The 17121-nt window shown below is 42.2% G+C and overlaps 1 long non-coding RNA gene across 1 annotated transcript; it reads right to left on the bottom strand.

Moving 5' to 3' along the window:
- Window positions 1-765: 765 nt before the first annotated feature.
- Window positions 766-17121, bottom strand: LOC115482500. Its single transcript, XR_003944095.1, has 3 exons — window positions 17031-17121; window positions 15762-15764; window positions 766-779 (listed from the first exon to the last, which is right to left on the bottom strand). It is a non-coding gene; the product is annotated as an uncharacterized LOC115482500 (long non-coding RNA).

Genomic DNA, 17121 nt, shown 5'->3' with positions numbered 1-17121 from the left:
ATTTCTGTCTTCCAGTGAGTACAGTTTTTATTTCATAAGCCTCCTAGTGTAGGGTTTGTGTTGCAGGCCCTGCACCATTGCAGTAGCCCTTCTCTGGATTGCATCTTTCCTTTCAATGTCTGCAGTAAGAATGACCTCCAGAACCAAACACAGGACTCAACATGGGGTCTCACTAGTGACTTAACACAAGTTTTTGTGCTGGTGAGACCTCTTCTGATACATCCAAATATACTGTTAGGTTCTTCTGCTGCTCTGGCTGAGATAATTAGATAATCAGGAACTGGGTTGCTGAGGTGGATTAGTGAGGTTATCGGTTCTCATTGTAGGCTTTGTTGAAGAAATATGTCTTCAGAGATTTGCGAAAGATAGTTGTTTCATCGATTGTTTTCAGGTCTGTAGGTAGTGCATTCCATAGCTGCGTGCTCATGTAAGAGAAGGTAGTGGCATGCATCAGCTTGTATTTTAGTCCTTTACAGCTGGGGAAGTGCAGGTTGAGAAATTTGCGGGATGATCTTGTGGCGTTTCTGGGAGGTAAGGCCACGAGGTTTAGCATGATCTGAGCCCTCTGGTAGCATGGAAGTTAGGGCAGATCATCATCCCAAGCTTTAATAGTTGGAGCAAAGTACCCATTGCATCCTGGTATATATATATATATATATATATATATATATATATACCGTATTTTTCGGACTATAAGACGCACCGGACCATAAGACGCACCTAGATTTTAGAGGAGGGAAATAGGAAAAAAAAATTTTCCTTTTTCCCTCCTCTAAAACCTAGGTGCTCCGGTGCGTCTTGTCCGAGTTTTGGATCGCCGTCCCCTACTTACGCAATGCCATGTTCCCTGGTGGTCTCGGTGGCCATTTTGAATATCGCCGAGACCGTCAGGAAGCAGTCAGGAGCACGGAGAGCAGCGCGATGGGCAGGAAAGAGGGGGCTCTTTCCTGCCCCGACGTCACTAGACCACCAGGGAACATGGCATCGCGTAAGTAGGGGACGGCGATCCAAAACTCGCTACCTTCGGACTATAAGACGCACCCCCCATTTTCCTCCCAAATTTTGGGGAAAAAAGTGCGTCTTATAGTCCGAAAAATACGGTATATATATATATATATGAACTTGTTCTAGCTGTAAGTGCTAGACAGTGAAACCTGATTAAAGGATCCTAAAGCAATGGGTTTGGTTGGATCATGAAATGTCTGATCAGCAGTTTTCTTAATATGGAGCCCAAGGGCTGAGTATCACTCATCTAACACTCCATTTGGAAACAGAAGATAACTTTGCTACTGCCAACATATGCTCAGAAAGCATTTCTAACCCTGTGTGTCTCCCCTGGTTGTTTGGTTTAAACTCTCCGAAATTGTCTGTGCAAACAGTTTTACTCTGCCAGTACCTTCCTGCCTGAAGCTGTTTGTTTAGTCTTTTTTTTCCCTGCTATATGTTGTGTAGCATACGTGGTAGAGAGTGGTCCATGGACAGTTCAAATGCGCAAGACTTGATTGCTGGTTAAGGGTACAAAGTTCCCCCAGGGATGGGAAGTGCTTGTTTACTTGTGGTCCCAGAGCTCTCGTCTTTCAGTCTCAGGACTGAATCTCCGGTTCTGTTCCCAGCTGTGAACTATAAACTGCATCAGGAGGTTTGTTTATTTTTTTCTATTTTTTTTGGCATTGTGCTGTTACTGGAAACCACTGGAAAGCCCACCTTCCCATGCTGCAGCTTGTGCATTGTACGATATCTATGGGAACAAAATTCCCTATCAGCTACAACAAGCCCTTGTACTGCAGCTTGACTCCTAGCGGTAGTACTGCAAGACTACTGCTAGGGGTCACTGGTACTATTTTGAACCCAGCTTTGACAAAGGACAGGAGTGACTGGCGATAGCTTTTGCTCTTACCTCAGTAGACACCAGAAATTACTAAAAAGTAGGCCTTGGGTGGGGGGGGGGGACATTTGTGGATGGGGAATCTTTGGGGCAGGAGGGGGGCATTGGCACTTTGGCTGGCTCCTTTAAGAAGCAGAAAGTGTGAGGTTGTGGTTGTGAGGGTGGTTGTGAGGTTGACTGCATGCAGCATTATTCATGTACTATGGGAGTGACTAACCTGTGATACTGAACTACCGTAGGTTAGTCGCTTCCATGGGAAGTGAAGGTGTGATAAAAGCATGACTTCCACTGCACTCCTAATAACTACCTACCTACGGACCACCTTTTTGATGCTGCTTTTAACTCCTAACCCTTACTCACCTGTTCAGTACCCATATTTTATCATTCCCACCTTAGTAATTCCCTTATCTCTTATTTGTCCTGTTTGTCTGTCCTAATTAGATTGTAAGCTCTGTCGAGCAGGGACTGTCTCTTCATGTTCAAGTGTATAGCGCTGCGTACGTCTTGTAGCGCTATAGAAATGATAAGTAGTAGTAGAACTAAGGGCCTCTTTTATCATAAGTACATAAGTAATGCCACACTGGGAAAAGACCAAGGGTCCATCGAGCCCAGCATCCTGTCCACGACAGCGGCCAATCCAGGCCAAGGGCACCTGGCAAGCTTCCCAAACGTACAAACATTCTATACATGTTATTTCTGGAATTGTGGATTTTTCCCATCCATTTAATAGTGGTTTATGGACTTGTTCTTTAGGAAACCGTGTAACCCCTTTTTAAACTCTGCTAAGCTAACCGCCTTCACCACGTTCTCTGGCAATGAATTCCAGAGTTTAATTATGCGTTGGGTGAAGAAACATTTTCTATGATTTGTTTTAAATTTACTACACTGTAGTTTCATCGCACTAATGGTTCCCGCACGGCAATGCCGACGGAACCCATTCAAAATGAATGGGCTTTGTCGGCATTACCGCACCAGGAGCCACTAGCATGGCTTGATAGAAGAGGCCCTTAGTATGGAATTGTTAAAGGCTATTTTATGTGTAAGTCATTTTTATTAAGTGCGTTAACAGAAGAAACAAACAAAACAATGGTAAGCAAGCACAGTGCTTCCAAGAAATGCACAACAGGGAAGGATCAATGCAAATATTCCATCCTAAGAAAACTAGTCGTCCCCCCTTCTCCCACCCCCATTCTTGCTCCCCTGAGGGACTGGCCGGGGAAAAGAAAAGAAGAAAGAAAAAAAAAAACTCCAATCAACAGTTCAGAATCCTGCTCCTTGCAGGAGAAGTCAAAGTAGCAAAAAAGGATCCCAAGTGGCTTGAAACCGAAGTCCCACCACTGAGTCCAGGTTCCCCACCCGTCGCTGTGTTAAAGGTTACTTTAATTAATGCAAGATCTATTCGGAACTGGGTAACAGCCATTTATGATTTAATTCTTAAAACAAAATTTGATGTAATTCGTATAACCAGATCTTGACTCGCTGACTGATATATATTATTGATAAACCACTGTTGTCCCCCCTTAATGTGCAAGGGAAATGGAGTGTTGTACTTCACAGAGAGGTGGTGATGTTCTGGTGGTTTTTAAGAAATCTTTAAAGCTTGTAAAAAGTGCCTTAGAGAGTCGTAGCCAGTTTGAAATCTTGTGCTTAATGAGGGAAATGCTGGTTGATATGTCTTGAGGACTGTATTCCAGGACTGTTAAGTGCTAACTGTACTGTTGTTCTTCATTGCTGGAAACATTGGTAGCCTCTGAGATTAACTGGAGTAAAGGAATCATCTTGGGAGATTTCAAATTTACATATAGATTTAGATCCACAAAATGTTTCCAGTCCAGGATTGCATTGGGGTTTAAGCAATTGGTTCAAGGATCAACTCACATGGCTGGCCATGCTTTAGGCTTCATCTTTTTAAGATAGATTCTTTTGAGAACCTTATGCAAAATAGATGTGTTAAGATTTCTTGTACCTTGGTTGAGTCATTATGGCTTACAGTTCAGCTTGAATATATTAATAGATGAAGATGTAATAGGCGAAATAAGAAAGAAAGTCATGGTTGTATAGATGTTAAGAAATTACAGGATGTTTGGATATCCCAATTGCAGGAAATATCTTTTACTGATGAGGCTGAGGGAGTGGATTTCTGGATTTCCTCCTTGAGAAACTCTTTGAATTGGGCGGCAGCTATACACATTACCTCACATGCAACAAAAACAACCCCGTAGTTCAGTAGAGATTTGAAGGGAAAGAAGTAAATAAGAGACGCTGAGGAAATTTTTGAACGAAGAGCATTTGATTACATACAGGAAAACTGTGGGTAATAGTAGGTCTAGACTTTATCAGGATAAAATTAGAATTGTTTGTGTTTAAAGGAAGATTTTTGTACTCAAGAAGAAATACATTGTAAAGATTTTGCAACCTGTTTTGGGGATAAGGTTAATAAGATTTCACAGTTCTTTAAGGATATGCTGCTAACTATTGCTGATTTGCTGATCGAATTGGAGGCCATATGGAGACAGTTTGAAGGGGTAGCACTGAATAATGTAGTCTCTATCTATCTATCTATCTATCTATCTATCTATTTATTTATAGCATTTGTATCCCACATTTTCCCACCAACTTGCAGGCTCAATGTGGCTTACATTTGCCTTAATGGCGGTTGCCATTTCCGGGTAACAGAATTATAAATGGTATTGCATTAAGGTGCATACATACATGGTAACATACATGGAACAGATCATGGTATATACATATACCGTGTGCATACATACATGGTAAAGAAAAATAAATTATGGTATTGCATGAAGGTTGTTGAGAATAAATTGGATTGTAACATCTATTGTCAACTCTCTGAACTTGAAACCATGCTCACTCAATTTATGATGTCTGGTAACTTTGAAAGCTTTAAAACAAGAAATATTGGCTAGTTGTAATGAAATTAGTTTATGCACCTTTTTTGATGGACTGTGTACCACAATCATTGAAACATGCCAGTATTGGCCATTGATTAGAACAGAATCTATAAACCCCAAGGAATTATCAAACTACTGGCCAGTTCTGTATCTGCCTTTTTCTGGCAAACGTACTTGAGAAGGCTGCATTGACACAGTTATCTGAATTCATAGATTAAAATAGTTTACTGGATCCCTACCAGTTCAGTTTTGGGCAAAGTCATAGCACAGCAACTCTGTTATTATCCAGCGTTTAAGATATGCATCAGGGTTTTGATTATGGCCAGAATTTTATTCTGGTCTTGACTAACATCTTGTTGCTTTCAGCACTGAATCATGCAATTTAGCTGTCTCATCTTAAAGCCATAGAAATGACAGGGAAAGAGAAAGGGAACTGGGACTTGATATACTGCCTTTCTGAGGTTTTTCAACTGCATTCAAAGCGGTTTACATATATTCAGCTACTTATTTTGTACCAGGGGCAATGGAGGGTTAAGTGACTTACCCAGAGTCACAAGGAGCTGCAGTGGGAATTGAACCCAGTTCCCTACGTGCAGGACGTCAGACTCACAGAAACAGAAGCCTGTGTGGCTGCGTTGCTGATCTGCAAAGGCAGGCTTCTACATGGAATGTTGCTAGTGGAATACCAACATTCCATGTAGAATCTCAAATAGTAGCAACAGAATCTCAATAGTAGCAACTTTCCATCTAGAATCTCCAATAGTAGCAACATTCCATGTAGAATCTCAAATAGTAGCAACAGAATCTCAATAGTAGCAACTTTCCATCTAGAATCTCCAATAGTAGCAACATTCCATGTAGAATCTCAAATAGGGAAAGGGAAATGGGACTTGATATGCCGCCTTTCTGTGGTTTTTTGCAACTACATTCAAAGCAGTTTACATATTATATTCAGGTACTATTTGTACCAGGGGCAATGGAGGGTTAAGTGACTTACCCAGAGTCACAAGGAGCTGCAGTGGGAATTGAACCCAGTTCCCCAGGATCAAAGTCACTGCACTAACCACTGGGCTACTCCTCCACTAGCAACATTCCATGTAGAAGCCTGCCCTTGCAGATCAGCAATGCGGCCGCGCAGGCTTCTGTTTCTGTGAGTCTGACGTCCTGCACCTACGTGCAGGACGTCAGACTCACAGAAACAGAAGCCTGTGTGGCTGCGTTGCTGATCTGCAAAGGCAGGCTTCTACATGGAATGTTGCTAGTGGAATACCAACATTCCATGTAGAATCTCAAATAGTAGCAACAGAATCTCAATAGTAGCAACTTTCCATCTAGAATCTCCAATAGTAGCAACATTCCATCTAGAATCTCCAATAGTAGCAGCATTCCATGTAGAATCTCAAATAGGGAAAGGGACATGGGACTTGATATGCCGCCTTTCTGTGGTTTTTTGCAACTACATTCAAAGCAGTTTACATATTATATTCAGGTACTATTTGTACCAGGGGCAATGGAGGGTTAAGTGACTTCCCAGAAGGTCCTAGTGTGGTTTTGATCTTTTCTCTTGGCAGTGGTGTAGGCAAGGGTGGGCCCAGGCCCACCCACTTTGGGCTCAGGCCCACCCAGTAGCAGCATACCTATGATGTGGCTGGCAGGGATCCCCAAGCCCCACCAGCCGAAAACCCCCAACAACTGTCCCTCCTGGAGGAGTGGCCTAGTGGTTAGGGTGGTGGACTTTGGTCCTGAGGAAGTGAGTTTGATTCCCGGCACAGGCAGCTCCTTGTGATTCTGGGCAAGTCACTTAATCCTCCATTGCCTGCCGCATTGAGCCTGCCATGAGTGGGAAAGCGCGGGGTACAAATGTAACAAAAATAAATAAATAGCAGATCTTCGGCTGCAGTGAGCAGCGACTGATACATACTGCTCGCACCAGCCCCACAGCCTTCCCTCTGATGTATTCCCAGAAACAGGAAGTTGCATCAGAGGGAAGACTGTAGGGCCAACATGAGCAGTGTGTATTAGTTGCTGCTCACTGCCAGTGAAAATCTGCTATTTAAAAGGTATGCAGGGGAGGAGGGATGTTTGAGAGACCATATGGCGTGCAGGCGAGAGAAGGAGAGACCAAATCACTTGTGGGACAAGGCAGAGTTCTTCTGCCCACCCATCTTGGGCCCAGCCCCACCCAAAATTGGGTGTCTGGCTACACCCCTGTCTCTTGGATAGATGTCAACAAGTTTTCATACACAGTAATTGGTCATCCAAGGACACCTTATTTATTTATATATTTGGATTTTGCTCACACCTTTTTTCAATAGTAGCTCAAGGTGAGTTACATTGGGTATTTCTCTGTCCCTGGAGGGCTCACAGTCTAATTTTGTACCTGAGGCAATAGAGGGTTAAGTGACTTGCCCAAGATCCCAAGATGCAGCAGCCGGATTTGAACTGGCCACCTCTGGATGTCAAGACTGGTGCTCTAACTACTAGGCCACTCCTTGACTATTGGGGCTCCCCAGAGTTCTGCCCCTTGTCTGTGATGCTTTTTAGCCTATACCTGGCAATTATAGATATTGCTCCCTCTAAGCTGAGCAGGAGCCTTCCAACTGCAGTGCTTCCAGTGGGGAGTGGTATTTCAATATTGTGTTTTCAGTCACTAGGGACAGACAGGTCCCTCGGAGTGTTGCACAGCTTGCCTGTCCCTCACTATTGAAAATGTGATAGTAAAACAGAACCCCACCCCCCCCCCCCCACCACCACCACTGGCAGAACTGAAGGTGGAGGACTCCTGGTCCACTTAGAGGGAAAATCAATGGTGCTCAGTCATCTGGACTATTGCAACGCACTGTAAGCCGGCTGTAAAGAGCAAATAATCAAGAAACTTCAGACAGCCCAGAACACTGCAGCTAGACTCATATTCGGTAAAACAAAATATGAAAGTGCTAAACCCCTACAAGAAAAACTACACTGGCTCCCACTTAAAGGATGCTTCACGTTCAAAATATGCTCCCTAGTTCACAAAATCATTCACGGAGATGCACCAGCCTACATGGCAGATCTGATAGACTTACCACTCAGGAATGCCAAAAGATCATCCTGCACATTCCTCAATCTGCACTTCCCCAACTGCAAAGGTCTAAAATACAAACTAATGCACGCGTCAAACTTTACCTGCTTGAGCACACAGTTATGGAACGCATTGCCGCGCAACTTAAAAATGATCCACGAACTAACGAGCTTCCACAAACTACTGAAGACCCATCTCTTTAACAAGGCATACCACAAAGATCAACCAATGTGAATACACACAACTCCTCCACAGATATTCAGGACTGTCTTATAATATCTTCTTGTAATACTACTATCATGCTTTATCATTATGTTGACCAAGACCCTCCTATAACACTAAATATGTATTTTCTAATATATTTCCACTATTCATGATCTATTGTAAAGAGGTGGGGAAATGTGGGATACAAATGCAATAAAGAAATAAATAAAGTGCCTATAGATAAGTTATTAGCAAACTGTGATATACATTATAGAATATCCACAGATGATATACAAATTTCATATCAATTGTCCATGACTTGGCAGGTTCTCTGCCAAAAGTAGCAAAGTGTTTGACAGTGACAGAAGAATGGATGAGCAAAAACCATCTGGCCATTAACCTGAGCAAAACCGAGTTGATGATATTAGATAGACCTAAAGTTTCTGGTTCTCCAGAAGTTGTTTAGTTAGGGATATGACAAACCGAAGTGGCCTACAATATAATCCTGCTTTGGTTATTACTAAGTTGGACTACTGTAACTCATTGTATTTTGGGGTTGCCTAAGATGGCCATGCAAGACCTGCAGGAAGTTTAGAATGTAGCGGCAACAAGGCTACTGTCAGGAACATTTCATTACGAACATATCACTCCGTGTTTAATAGAATTACAATGGCTGCCTGAGGCCTGGAAAATCACATTTGAAATCTGATCCATCATATGTTGAGTAGAAATGCCTCCCCGTATTGTCATGAAAATGTACAGGCCCACCTGATCACTGGGATCAGAAAGCTCCCATTAGTTACATCACTCAGATAGTGTCATCGGGCTGAAGCACATGCTTGTGCTTTTTCAGTTGTGAGACCAGTTGGATGGAATGCTTAACCACAGGACTGACAAAAATTGAGAGTATTACAGATGTTAGAAAGAAGTTCAAAGGCTGGTTGTTTAAGCCGGCCTTCTCAATGTGAGAGATTATTATGGGGTTTTACTGAAGACTGCCATAGGGCGGAATAGCAAAATTACAGGTAAATGATGGGGGACTACCTATGTTTGGAGAGTGGATGATACGGTTATCACAATCACTTTGAATTGGCCAGCCTTTTATTTTGTTTTCATTTTCCAGATTATGTATGTGCAGTTACCTGTTCAGTAAAATGAGCAGACTATAAATCTTTAAATAAATAAATAAACTTTGCTTTAGCTAAACACTGATGAATATTTAACTGATCTCATCTATGTACTGTATAAACTCATTAACTGCTTGACTTACTGCCAGGCTTTATGAACAGGTGCAAACTGGACGCAGAAATTCCTACAGGATTGTCAGCTGGTGCATTCAGAGTCTTGTGCCCTCGCTGAAATTCCCTTAATATATCACTTGAAATTATGGGACAAGAGCCAAGCACCAATAATCAGGAACCTAAGGAATGCCAGGGAAGAGGTGCTAAAAGTATCCAGTAGCTTTGGGGCCATGAATGACTGACCTCTAATCCTGATGGAACATTCAGAGCCTCATTCATGAAAGATTATTTTCATAGACTTGAGAAAAGTCCTTTGTGAGCTACAGAGTTTACGGAAGTAGAAAATGTTAATGTAACAGGTACCCACAAAAATGAACCCATGGAAATGTTCACAGACACCCAAACCTCATCCATGCAAACATGTATCTCAATAGTGAATTTATACCATATTAATTTCAGCAGGCAAATTAAGCTTTGTAACAATCAATTTTATGTTCCATCTTAGGCCACTGGAGGAGTGGCCTAGTGGTTAGGGTAGTGGACTTTGGTCCTGAGGAACTGAGTTCAATTCCCAGCACAGGCAGCTCCTTGTGACTCTGGGCAAGTCACTTAACCCTCCATTGCCTGCCACATTGAGCCTGCCATGAGTGGGAAAGCACGGGGTACAAATGTAACAAAAAAAAAATTATATAAAGGGGCCAAACTTACTACTAGGATTTGTCCTCATCTCTCACTCTTTAGTCTCATACCCCCGTTGCAGAGGGGATAACCGCCAGGACCTGGGTATCTTCTATTTAAAGAAATGACAGGATGACTCTTAAATGGCGTTCCAACATAACTCTACTATTCAACTTGTGCAATAGTAACGATCTGCCACTGAGTACACTTTCTTCTGGGTATATCTATATGAGCGTGCAGAAACTTCATCCAATATCTGTTTATGATCCCTTGACATTTTTCTTCTCCAATGGGCCCTTTTACTAAAGCTTAGCATGCGCTAACAGAATTAGTGCATGCTAAATGTTAAGAAGCTGTTTTATACCTATAGGCTTCTCGGCACTTAGCAGGCACTTTTTCTATTAGTGTACGCTAAGCTTTAGTAAAAGGGCCCCTAAGTCTCAATGTCCTTATTTGGTTCTTGGATTTCCATGGATTCCGTAAACGGGCAGCGCCTGGTCTTTAATGAACTGAATTTCCATACCTGAGATCCTTCGGTGGGATCCTTTACTCTCATTCTATCCTCTCTTCCATTGTATTGGGTTGAGACCTCCATCACCTGTCACCACTCAGCAAATCTGAGAGTCGGTATTTCTCAGCCTCCTTGTTTTCTCCTATGCAGAGTACCAGGTAGGTTTCCAAATCTCCTTGTCTCCTACAACCTGGCAGGTTGCCTGGTCTCACAGACAGGGAGCCTCCTTGGCAAACCTTTCTCCTTTCTTTGAAGAGGAAGGGTGGAACAACTAAAATTTCTAGAGAGGAAACTCTGTTCTGTAGTCAATGTTGTGACTCTTAATTCAAACTTCAGCCACAGCTTCACTTTGAGAGTCCACACAGCCATTAGGGCTGTCTCTGCTACTATGGATTAGGAACCAACCACTCCTGAGGGTGCTATATATATATATTTTTTTTTTTACATTTGTACTCTGCACTTTTTCCCCACTCATGGCAGGCTCAATGCAGCAGGCAATGGAGGGTTAAGTGACTTGCCCAGAGTCACAAGGAGCTGCTTGTGCCGGGAATCGAACTCAGTTCCTCAGGACCAAAGTCCACCACCCTAACCACTAGGCCACTCCTCCACATAGATGGTACAGTCCTTTAACCTAATCTGTCTGGTAGGAACACTGAACCTCTACAGAGTCACACTGCTTAGCAAGTATCCCAGTAAAGTTCTCTGAAATTTGTGAATTATAACACCTTTGCCATATATAGAAAAATACCTTTTTGCCACATCTGTTCTTGTGGTACAGTAGAAGCAGAACATTTTACTTTAGGTTGTATAATTGCTTATATTTTTTCGTGTTCAAAGTGTATACATAATGACAATGTTCAATAAAGCTCCCTGCCCCAAACACACACAGTTCTGCTGCTGTTCCAGAACTGAGACCCTCACGTACAGCTGTACCAATTCTCCTCATTCCTGCCCTGCAGAATACACCTGCTATTCCAGCAGAAACCCCCTCTCCCCAGCTCTGCCAATGCTCTTCATTCCTGCCCTGCTGCATCCTTTGCTACTATAGAACTAGGGTTACCATACGTTCAGTTTTACCCGGACATGTCCTCTTTTTGAGGACACGGCCGGGCAGGTTTTGCCAGCCTGCCTGTTTGTCCGGATTTGCGGATGAACAGCAGGCTGGCGGGCAGACGGGCAGAAGTCTTGCAAGGTCACTGCTTCAACTCTGGTAGCCATTTTGAATTGGCGCCGGGAGAAAGACAGTCTGCAGATGCGCCGGACAAGAAAGAGGGGGCTCTTTCCTGCCCCAAAGAGGTCACTAGACCACCAGGGCATCACACTAAGGTAAAGGGGGGGAGGGGAGGGGTAGTGAATGGAGTCATGTGGGTGGAGGAAGGCTGGAAAAATAGGGGGAAGAGAGGGAATCTGGTTTTTTCTGGGGGGATCAGGGGGCGACAGAGGGTGGGGTGGGTGTGACAGGGGACGCAGCAGGGGTGTGACAGGGGGTGGGGCATGTGTTCTCTTTTTTCCTTAGGGCAAATATGGTAATCCTATGTAGAAAAAACATCCCACATACAGACCTGGCAATGCAACTCACTCCTGCCTTGCAGCAAACTGATATTCCAATACTGAGGTACTACCCCACCCCCCAACAGCTCTGCCAATGCCCTGCAGCATCCTAAACAAAGTTTTTATAAATACACTAGAACTACTCTGCAATTACAGTACTGAGACTCCCACACATTGCATTGTCAATTCACATTAATATGCACTGCAGGGCCCCTTGAAGTCTATTCTGAGAATGGTTCTGAACTTATTTTGCTTGTAACGGAGACTGGACTTTTGCTCTTTGTGGTACTAGGGATGGACTGGCAGACATGTTTTAAAACTTATATAGTTTTCTATTATTCATACATTGAAAACACAGATTTGAAATAATTATTTGCTAAGACTTTTGTAAGAGATGGGAAACCATTTCTTTTGTCTTCTGGGCATTGGGGAGTAAATCCTACTTCCTGCCTGACTCTGTTAATGCGGCTCTATTATGAGCTGGTAAGAATGACACATTTTAATCCATTGCACATTACTGAAACAGCACCCCCTGGAATAGCTGTACTTGTTCCCGCCATGTCATTCACAACTGGGAATTATGAAACAAAAGTCCTGTTATTATTTGCTGAATTAAATGGCCAAAGAGGGACTGCTTAGTCATAAATGTGAAGAAATTCATTTTTCTTGACAGCGAAAGACAGACTAAAGCAACAGAAAAGCAAAAGGAAGTTTACCAGCATTCTGTTGTGCCAGGGGATAGACTTATTTATTTGCTCTCTGAGTGGCCTCGGTTTTAAAATAATGCAGAGAAACTGTTATCAATTCACAGTGATTGCTTTGGTGTCAGATGCCTAGCAGCCCGATCGGGAAAACATAATGTCTAAGCCTTAGACTTAAACCAGCACCCAGGCCAAAAGAAGGGCCAACTTCAAGAAAAATGGTTTAAATAAAGCTGTGTTATACTCAGCTCTTACCACCAGATGGAGCATACCCTGTTTCCCTCCTTCAATTTCTGTGCACATAACCTCTCCTACTGCTCCCCAATTCACATTTAGCTAGGCTTAAAAAATTGTGATAAAAGCTTATTTTAAAACTGGCATAATAATAGCTCTAAATTAGCCTAAAAACAGTGGTTCTTAACCTAGTCCTAGAGACACACTCAGCTAATCAAGATACACACAATGAATATGTATGAGATAAATTTGCATTATTTGATAGAGGTCTATAAAACAATCAGTGGAATGGAACGGGTAGATGTGAATTGCTTGTTTACTCTTTCCAAAAATACTAGGACTAGGGGGCACGCAATGAAGTTGCAAAGTAATTAATTTAAAACATATCAGTGAAAATATTCATCAATATGTAATTAAACTCTGGAATTCGTTGCCAGAGAATGAGATAAAAGCAGTTAGCTTAGCAGAGTTTAAAAAAGGTTTAGATAACTTCCTAAAAGAAAAGTCCATAAAGCCATTATTAAGATGGTCCTGGGGAAAATCCACTGCTTATTTCTAGGATACTGTCAAAAATTAAGGGCATTCTCTACTGAAAATATATTCAAAACTAATAAATATAGTAGAGGATACGAAAAAATACGAAAAAAATACGAAAAAAATACAATATGTTGCAATCTCTTACGCGGGTGAGTCTCAATATATATATAACGGCTAGTGTCACTTCACTCCCTCGGTGAACCTATTGCGTAGAATGTTATAATCATAGACTCTTACCCCAACCTACCAATGTCTGAAACCTTTACTAATTATTCTTTTATTCTTAACATTATATGTAAGATCAGGCAATGTGTTACTTATCTTAGCTTGTTCCTAATGGGTGTGCTCACAAACCCGACAGGTAGCCTGTTTCGCAATTCTTGCTTTGTCAAGGGGGAGCGCTTCACCTCATGTCTGCTCGTAACCACTCTGGTTGAAGAAACCAGAGGTGTTACGAGCAGACATGAGGTGAAGCGCTCCCCTTGGACCAAAGCAAGAATTGCGAAACAGGCTACCTGTCAGGGTTTGTGAGCACACCCATTAGGAACAAGCTAAGATAAGTAACACATTGCCTGATCTTTACATATAATGTTAAGAATAAAAGAATAATTAGTAAGGTTTCAGACATTGGTAGGTTGGGGTAAGAGTCTATGATTATAACATTCTACGGCAATAGGTTCACCGAGGGAGTGAAGTGACACTAGCCGTTATATATATATGAGACTCACCCGCGTAAGAGATTGCAACATATTGTATTTTTTTCGTATTTCTAGGATAAGCATCATAAAATGTATTGTACTGTTTGGGGATCTTGCTAGGTACTTGTAACTTGGATTCGCAACTGTTGGAAGCAGGATGCTGGGCTTGATAGACCTTTGGTCTGTCCCAGTATGACAAAGCTTATGTACTTATTTTCATATATGAGGTGGATGTCCTGAAAATCTGACTGAGTGGGTATATCCTGAGGACTGGGTTGAGAACCTCTATTCTAAGCAAAATTGATCTGTGTGGGTTTTATTCTAGCTGGAAGTTGATTAAGGGGCTGGGAGCAGTGACTAAAACAGTGATTCTCAAACTGGATTCCTGGGAGTCCTCAGATTCTTCAAACTCTCATCGGGGGTTCCTCAAGAAAGAGATTATAGAATCTGTTTGTGTGAATATATATATGTTTACACAAATTGAAGATTCTTTGGTGTATGAAAAAAATATTTTAGAGGTTAGGACTTTAAATTAGGCATAGGCATTGTTTAAAAATACCATCGTGGAAGCCTAGACTAGATGTATTCCACATATTAATAAAGGTGGAAAAAAGTGCAAAAGACAGCCAGTGTGGTTAAACGGTGAGGTGAAAGAGGCAATTAGAGCCAAAAGAACATCTTTCAAAACATGGAAAAGGATCTGAATGAAGAAAATAAGATGCAACATAAGAACAAAGCATTGATAAAGAAGACTAAAAGAGAATACGAAGAAAAACTTACTGCAGAGACCAAAGCTCATAGTAACATTTTTTTTCAGGTATATCAGAAGCAGGAAGCCTGTGAGACAATCTGTGGGACCGTTAGATCAGGAAGGAGCAAAAGTAGCACTCAGGGAGGACAAGGCCGTAGCAGAGATATTGAATGAATTCTTTGCTTCAGTCTTGACAGAAGAAGATGTAAGAGATCTACCTGTACCGGAAATGGTTTTCAAGCGTGACAATGTGGAGGAACTGAAAGAAACCTTTGGTGAACTTGGAAGATGTACTGAACCAAATTCACAAGTTAAAGAGTGATAAATAGTATACCCTTCAGGGTATTGAAAGAACTCAGACATGAAATTGCTGATCTGTTGCTAGTGATCTGTAACATAGTAACATAGTAACATAGTAGATGACGGCAAAAAAAGACCTGCACGGTCCATCCAGTCTGCCCAACAAGATAAAGTCACATGTGCTACTTTTTGTGTATACCTTACCTTGATTTGTACCTGTCCTTTTCCGGGCACAGACCGTATAAGTCTGACCAGCACTATCCCCGCCTCCAAACCACCAGTCCCGCCTCCCACCACCGGCTCTGGCACAGACCGTATAAGTCCGCCCAGCACCATCTCCGTCTCCCGCCACCGGCTTTGCCACCCAATCTCGTCTAAGCTCCTTAGGATCCATTCCTTCTGAGCAGGATTCCTTTATGTTTATCCCACGCATGTTTGAATTCCGTTACCGTTTTCGTTTCCACCACCTCCCGCGGGAGGGCATTCCAAGCATCCACTACTCTCTCCGTGAAAAAATACTTCCTGACATTTTTCTTGAGTCTGCCCCCCCTTCAATCTCATTTCATGTCCTCTCATTAAACCTGTCATTAAAATCATCCATAGTACCTGAAGACTGGGGGATGGCCAATGCGACACTGATTTTTAAAAAGGGTTCCAGGGGGTGATCCAGGAAGCCTGACATCAGTGCCGGGGAAAATAGTGGAAACTATTATAAAGAATGAAATTATAGAACACATAGACGAACATGGTTTAATGGGACAGTCAGCATAGGTTCAGCCAAGGGAAGTCTTGCCTCACTAATTTGCTTCATTTCTTTGAAGGCATGATTAAACATGTGGATAAAGGTGGACCAGTTGAGGTAGTGTTTCAAGATTTTTAGAAAGCCTTTGACAAAGTACCTCATGAGAGACTCCTTTGAAAATTAAAGAGTCATGGGACAGTAGGCAATGTTCTTCTGTGGATTAAGAATTGGTTATTGGACAGAAAACAGAGGGTAGGGTTAAATGGCTATTTTTCTCAATGGAGGAGGGTGAATAGTGGAGTGCCGCAGGGATCTGTACCGGGACTGGTGCTATATAACATATTTATAAATGACCTGGAAAACGGGACAACAAGTGAGGTATTAAATTTGCAGATGACACAAAACTATTCAGTGTTGTCAAAACGTAGGCAGATTGTGAAAAATTGCAGGAAAACCGTAGGAAACTGAAAGACTGGGCATCCAAATGGGAGGTGAAATTTAATGTGGACAAATGCAAAGTGATGCATATTGGGAAGAATAATCAGAATCATAGAAATCTTCTGCCCAATTTGCAGCGGTGGCCAGAAATCAAACAGGATGCTAGGAAGTATTAGGAGAGGGATGCAAAATAAGACAAAAAAATATTATAATGCCTCTGCATCACTCCATGGTGCGACCTCACTTTGAGTATTACGTTCAATTCTGGTCACCGTATCACAAAAAATATATACTGGAATTAAAAAAGGTTCAAAGAAGATTGAGCGAAATGATTAAGGGATGGAACTCCTCCCATGTGAGGAAAGGCTAAAGAGGTTAGGGCTCATCAGATCGGAAAAGAGAGGGCTGAGGGGGGATATGATTAGATCTACAAAATCCTGAGTGGTGCGCAGTGGGTGGAAGTGAATCGATTTTTCACTCATTCAAAACGTACAAAGACCAGGGGACACTCAATGAAATTGCATGGAAATACTTTAAAAACAAATAGCAGGAAGTACTTTTCACTGAAAGAATAGTTAAGCTCTGGAACTTGCTTCCGGAGGATGTGTTGACAGCGTTTAGCATATTTGGGTTAAAAAAGGTTTTGGACAAGTTCCTGGAGGAAAAGTCCATAGTCTTTA

The sequence above is a fragment of the Microcaecilia unicolor genome, chromosome 13 (assembly GCF_901765095.1).
Source record: "Microcaecilia unicolor chromosome 13, aMicUni1.1, whole genome shotgun sequence".
In the NCBI taxonomy this organism is placed as follows: domain Eukaryota; kingdom Metazoa; phylum Chordata; class Amphibia; order Gymnophiona; family Siphonopidae; genus Microcaecilia; species Microcaecilia unicolor.
This window is presented reverse-complemented; position numbering and strand designations above follow the sequence as displayed.